Source organism: Symphalangus syndactylus, chromosome 4 (genome assembly GCF_028878055.3).
Source record: "Symphalangus syndactylus isolate Jambi chromosome 4, NHGRI_mSymSyn1-v2.1_pri, whole genome shotgun sequence".
In the NCBI taxonomy this organism is placed as follows: Eukaryota; Metazoa; Chordata; class Mammalia; order Primates; family Hylobatidae; genus Symphalangus; species Symphalangus syndactylus.
In genome coordinates this window covers 160,126,927-160,132,984 of record NC_072426.2, presented here as the reverse complement: position 1 = coordinate 160,132,984, position 6,058 = coordinate 160,126,927, and the positions used below count along the sequence as shown (strand labels likewise).

Below are 6,058 nucleotides of genomic sequence, written 5' to 3'. Positions count from 1 at the left end.
AAAAATTTCTCGGGATTCTTCAGAGCTGAAGAGGCAGTGTCTAAAAGTCGACCAGGAAAGCCATGCGTGAGCAGAAGTGCTTTGCCAACAGCAGGACAGGCGGAGGTTCCAGGGTTGGCTTTGCCATTAACTAGCCCCATCACCCAGGACAAGTCAGTGAAACTTGTACTTTTTGAGCTATAGTTTCCTTGAAAACAAAAGCTACACTGAATCAATAGTTCTGAACTCAAAGAGAAAGGCAAAGGTAGAAGATATTATGATCACCGGAAAGTTGTTTTGTTTGCACGTGTATGTGAATGTGTAACATTCATGCCTGCCACCAAACTTACAAGAATTTCAGAGTTCAGGAGGGAGGAAACCAAGAAGCCAGGAATAAATGTTTTGGAAAAGCTTCTGATATGCTTTTTTCTTTTCTACATTTTTTTAACAGAACATTTATTAAAGTTGTTTGACATACAATTTCACATTTGTCATTTTGGAAGTCCTTTACTGTAAAAAAAATTATTGGGTCTGATGATAAACAGCAGTCCCAGTGATGATTCTGGGCCTCCACATTGAGTATGTTCAATTTCTTCCTGAGACAGCAGTTTCCTTCTGTATTTCTAGGGTAATGTTTTTATTATTCTGCATTGTCTGCTGGACCCTGATATCTCAGCAAATCTGATGACTCACGTCCCTTAGAGTGTGTGAAACTGTAGAAGAGTGAGACGGTAGCTACAGATCTCCAAGCTCTGACATACTGGGTTGAGGATCGTCTTCTCTATCAGGGAGCCTTATTAATGGAGTATGGGGCTTGATGACCTGAATGACCCCACTGGCAGAGACCTTCTTGCTCCCATTGGCACCCCTTCTAATATGCATTTTTTTTTTTTTTTTTGAGACAGGGTCTTGCTCTGTCACCCAAGCTGAAGTGCAGTGGCATGATCTCAGCTCACTGCAACCTCCACCTCCCAGGCTCAAGCAATCCTCCCACCTAGCTTCCCAAGTAGCTGCGATTACAGGCACCCGCCACCATATCCAGCTAATTTTTGTATTTTTAGTAGAGACAGCGTTTTGCCATGTTGGCCAGGCTGGTCTCAAACTCCTGACGTCAAGCAATCCCCTGCCTCAGCCTCCCAAAATGCTAAGATTGCAGGTGTGAGCCACCACACCTGGCCATGATATGCTTTTGATACTAACTATCCCATCTTCAAGCCCACTTCTTTCTGCTACAGAGTCTCTACATTACATGATATCTAGGAGCCTTCTATCTCCAACATTACATTGCACCACCTAAAAAATATTAGGGTACCATGATTAGGATACATCGAATCGCCAAGAAGCTCCAATACCATATCTGAGGACTTGGAATTCAATTGAGGAAATTACAGGTCTCAATGTGAGGTGCTTTATTATTGAAGAACTGAGAGAGAAACACCACAAGAAGGTACAGAACAAGTGATACCTTGTAAAGAAAAAGACGTGATTAAACACAGAGAAAAAACTTTTACATGGAAAATCAATGACAACTCAACTATTTGTAGTGCAAATTGTACATGATTTTTACTATTCAATATGCTTTAAGAGGGTAACTTTATTTCATTAAAAATTTTCTGTTTCTGAGACAGGGTCTCACCTGTTGCCCAGGCTGGTATGCAGTGGCACTATCTCTGCTTACTGAAACCTCCACCTCCCAGGTTCAAGGGCTCCTCCTGCCTCAGCCTCCCAAGTAGCTAGAATTACAGGCACACACCACCACACCTGGCGAATTTTTAAAATTTATTTTTTGGTACAGACGGGATTTCCCCATGTTGGCCAGGCTGGTCTCGACCTCCTGACCTCAAGTGATCTGCCCACCTTGGCCTCCCAAGGTGCTGAGATTACAGGCTGAGCCACGGCACCTGGCCTTAAGAGGGTAATTTTAAATGATATACTTTGTCTTATTGTCATATTGTGTAATTTGGCAAAAGAATGCACCACAAACACAATTACCTATTAAAGTACTTTTATGACACTTGTCCTCTGCAACAGTTTCCCTGTGGAAACATGCACTACATTAGATTAGACTTCCAAATGAGCTGACTTCCCATCCCTTCCTACTTTTACACTTTGGTTTAATTCTAGTCTTATCCTAAAAACAGCTACGAGAAACCCAAAAGGGTAATTTGGAATAATCCTTTGTGGTGACCTATATAAACTTCTATATTTCTTTCCCTCTTCCCTCACACCTATGCAATAATCTCTCTTCACACACTTATTACAAAAGTGTAAAGTAAAAAAGAACTGTCCTTGAAAATAGAGCATGCATATAAAAACTCAGAATGGGCAGCTATTCCTTCCGTAAACACTGAGAGTCTATCCTGTATCGAGCCCTGGATTAGGTATTAGAAATACAACGTCAAATAACTCATAGCCACAACTGTGAAGATGGATGGACAGATAGATAGATAGATAGATAGATAGATGACTGATAGATAATAAATAGATAGATGATTGATAGATAATAGATAATAGATGATTGATAGATAATAGATAATAGATGATTGATAGATAATAGATAGATAATAGATGATTGATAGATAATAGATAGATAATAGATGATTGATAGATAATAGATAGATAGATAGATAATAGATGATTGATAGATAATAGATAGATAGATAACAGATGATTGATAGATAATAGATAGATAGATGATTGATAGATAATAGATAGATAGATAGATAATAGATGATTCATAGATAATAGATAGATAGATAGGTAGATGATAGATAATAGATAGATAATTGATAGATAATAGATAGATAGATAGATGATTGATAGATGATAGACAGATAATAGATGATTGATAGATAATAGATAGACAGATAGATAGATAGATGATAGATAATAGATAGATAGATGATTGATAGATAATAGATAGATAGATAATAGATAGATAGATAGATAATAGATGATTCATAGATAATAGATAGATAGGTAGATGATAGATAATAGATAGATAATTGATAGATAATAGATAGATAGGTGATTGATAGATGATAGACAGATAATAGATGATTGATAGATAATAGATAGATAGACAGATAGATAGATAGATGATAGATAATAGATAGATAGATGATTGATAGATAATAGATAGATAGATAATAGATAGATAGATAGATAGATAGATAGATAGATAGATAGATGATAGATAGATATACAGATTAGTGAAGGAACATCCAAGGAAATTATCATTTCAGTGATAGGGTAGCTGATGGTGATATGGAAGCAGCTAGGAGAAGCTTCTAAATTAGACTAGGAGATAAAAGAGGGCCTCTTTGAATAAAGGACACATCTACATTTTGAAGAATGTGTAAAAATTAGCTACATAAGAAAGGGAAAAAGAGAAGAGAATGAAGAAAGTTTTGAAGGAAAGAAACGGCATGATCTATTGTTCCCATAGTAAAGAGGTGTGGGATAATGAAACCAGTAAAACTAGGAAGAGAGGCCAGACATCTCTGGAAGACGCATGAAAGCCTTGAGTCCCAGGCTAAGGAATTGTAACTTTATGCGGCAAGCTATAGGGAGATGTTGAAGAATTTTTCAATAAAGAAAGGACATGATTCGGCAAGTGACATCATTGGGAAGTGGCATCAATTGCTCTGCCAGCATTCTGAGGAATAGTTCTAGGAGGTAGGGTTAGCTGCTAGGATTTTAATTCTGAGGTTAATGTGATATTTCAGGCAAAAAGTGTGAAATCATAACCTAAAGTGATTTTCTAAGATAGAAGAGGTGAATTAAAATTCAAAGGAGCCGGCCAGGCGTGGTGGCGCACGCCTGTAATCCCAGCACTTTGGGAGGCCGAGGCTGGTGGATCACCTGAGGTTGGGAGTTCGAGACCAGCCTGATCAACAAACATGGAGAAACCCTGTCTCTAATAAAAATACAAAATTAGCTGGGTGTGGTGGCAAGGGCCTATAATCCCAGCTACTAGGGAGGCTGAGGCAGGAGAACCGCTTGAACCTGGAAGGCAGAGGTTGCAGTGAGCTGATATTGCACTATTACATTCCAGTGTGGGCAACAAGAGTGAAACTCCATCTCATAAAAAAAAAAAAAAGAATAAAATAAAGAACTCAAAGGAGCTGCAACTGGTTAGATGGCAGAGGTGAGGGAGAGGGAAAAGGTGAAGATGTGACACAGGTTTCTGGCTTTGTCAATTGGTTGACTAGTGATAGGATTCATTGTTTAGATGGGAAACTTAAAAGCAACCAATTTTCTGAAAAATCGCTTTAAAAATACTAAGTTTGAGAACATATAAATGGAGTGATCCTTGAGATCATTGGATGTGGGGATATGCAGCCTTCCATAAAATCAGAACATGCCACTCTATACGAATACATGTACATATATATAATTATCCAGTTATGCAAATAGGATATCCTCGCAAAAACTTGGGAAGGAAATGCATCCTGAGTTTAACAGGAGTTATCGCTGTTTGGTACACGTATGAATGGGATTTCCTTTTTCCTTCCTGTATTGTTTCTATTTTCCAAATTTACATAATTAATATGTATTACTTTCAGTGTAGATAAACTTGCTTTTAATAATAACATAAAAACTAACAAGGGCAAAAGAGAAATGTCAATGTAGTCAAGATGGCCTTAAGCAGTAGAGTGAACTCAAGACAGGAAAGTGTCTGTTGGTGTGCCACTATGGAGGTATCTGGGGACTTTCTAGGAAGTCCCCTTCCATACGTAGAGTGATGAATAAGTTCAGAGGAAGCAGAGACAGGGATACTTTCTAAAAGCTTGGCTGCAAAAGGAAGTAGAGATACAGAAGGGAAGATGAGGAAGATGTGGGTTCAAAGGAATGTCTAAGACGGAATTATCGCAATGTGTTCATAGCTGAAAGGAAAGGGTAGTGTAGATTCAAAAGCACAAGACAGACCAGGGAGGGAGATGCAAAGGCACTGAGTTCAAGTATCACGTGAAGTAACAACCTCAGACTAGAAAAAAAAATTAGCAAAAATGAGAAGAAATGAAAGAATAGGTAGAAATAAAATAAACAGACAAAAACTAAACTGTATTAGCCTCAATTCCTTCCAAATCCCATTTATGTAACAGTAAAGTTAATAAAAAGTATTAAAAATCGCAAAAGAATGCAAACATCAGCAATGCAATTTTGGAAACTGAAAACTATCCAGTGAGTAGTGGCTGACTTGGCGGTGTGGAAGGATATGCAGTGGAAGGATATGCGTTTTGGAAACTGAAAACTAGCTGATGAGTGGTGGCTGACTTGGCGGTGTGGAAGGACACAAAGTCATCGGTGCACATCTCCTTTCTTGCGGCAGCCCCGCGTGCTGGCAGCTGGCAGTGTGGCGCCTGCCTTCAGGAAAGAGCTTGGAAGCTTTCCTGGGGGAATCTGGCCCACCTACAGGAAAAGACTAACCGATGTTGGAGATCTGCAAGAAAATACTCAGCCAACTAATCCCACAGGGAAGCCCGCCATCAATAAAACCCCACCCACAAGCCTAGAATTTACCAGAAAAGATCACCAAAAACCAACCTTCAAATTAAAAATAGAACAGGAGAAATGAAACATTCAGTAGAAAGATCAGAAGACGAGGTAAAGAAATCTAGAAAGCTGATGATTAAAAACAGAAAATAGGGAAAAAAAAGGCCAGGTGCAGTGGCCCATGCCTGTAATCCCAGCACTTTGGGAGGCCAAGGTGGATAGATCACCTGAGGTCAGGATTTCAAGACCAGCCTGGCCAACATGGTGAAACCCCATCTCTACTAAAAATACAAAAATTAGCTGGGCATGGTGGCGTGGGTCTGTAGTCCCAACTACTTGGGAGGCTGAGGCGGAAGAATCACTTGAACCTGGGAGGCAGAGGTTGCAGTGAGCCGAGATTAAGCCATTGCACTCCAGCCTGGGTGGCACCGTCTCAAAAAAAAAAAATAAAAATAAAAAAAGGAAAGAAAAGAAAAATGATAAGAAAATTAGAGAACTATTCAAGAAAGCCAATATCTATATCATATGAGTTTCAGAAAGTGAAAACAGGAAAAGAAAATGGAGAGGAGAAAACCATCAA

General features: G+C 39.0%; 1 pseudogene; it reads right to left on the bottom strand.

Moving 5' to 3' along the window:
* Window positions 1-470: 470 nt before the first annotated feature.
* LOC129480192 (alpha-ketoglutarate dehydrogenase component 4-like) lies at window positions 471-861 on the bottom strand (annotated as a pseudogene).
* Between the last annotated feature and the right edge of the window lie 5,197 nt (window positions 862-6,058).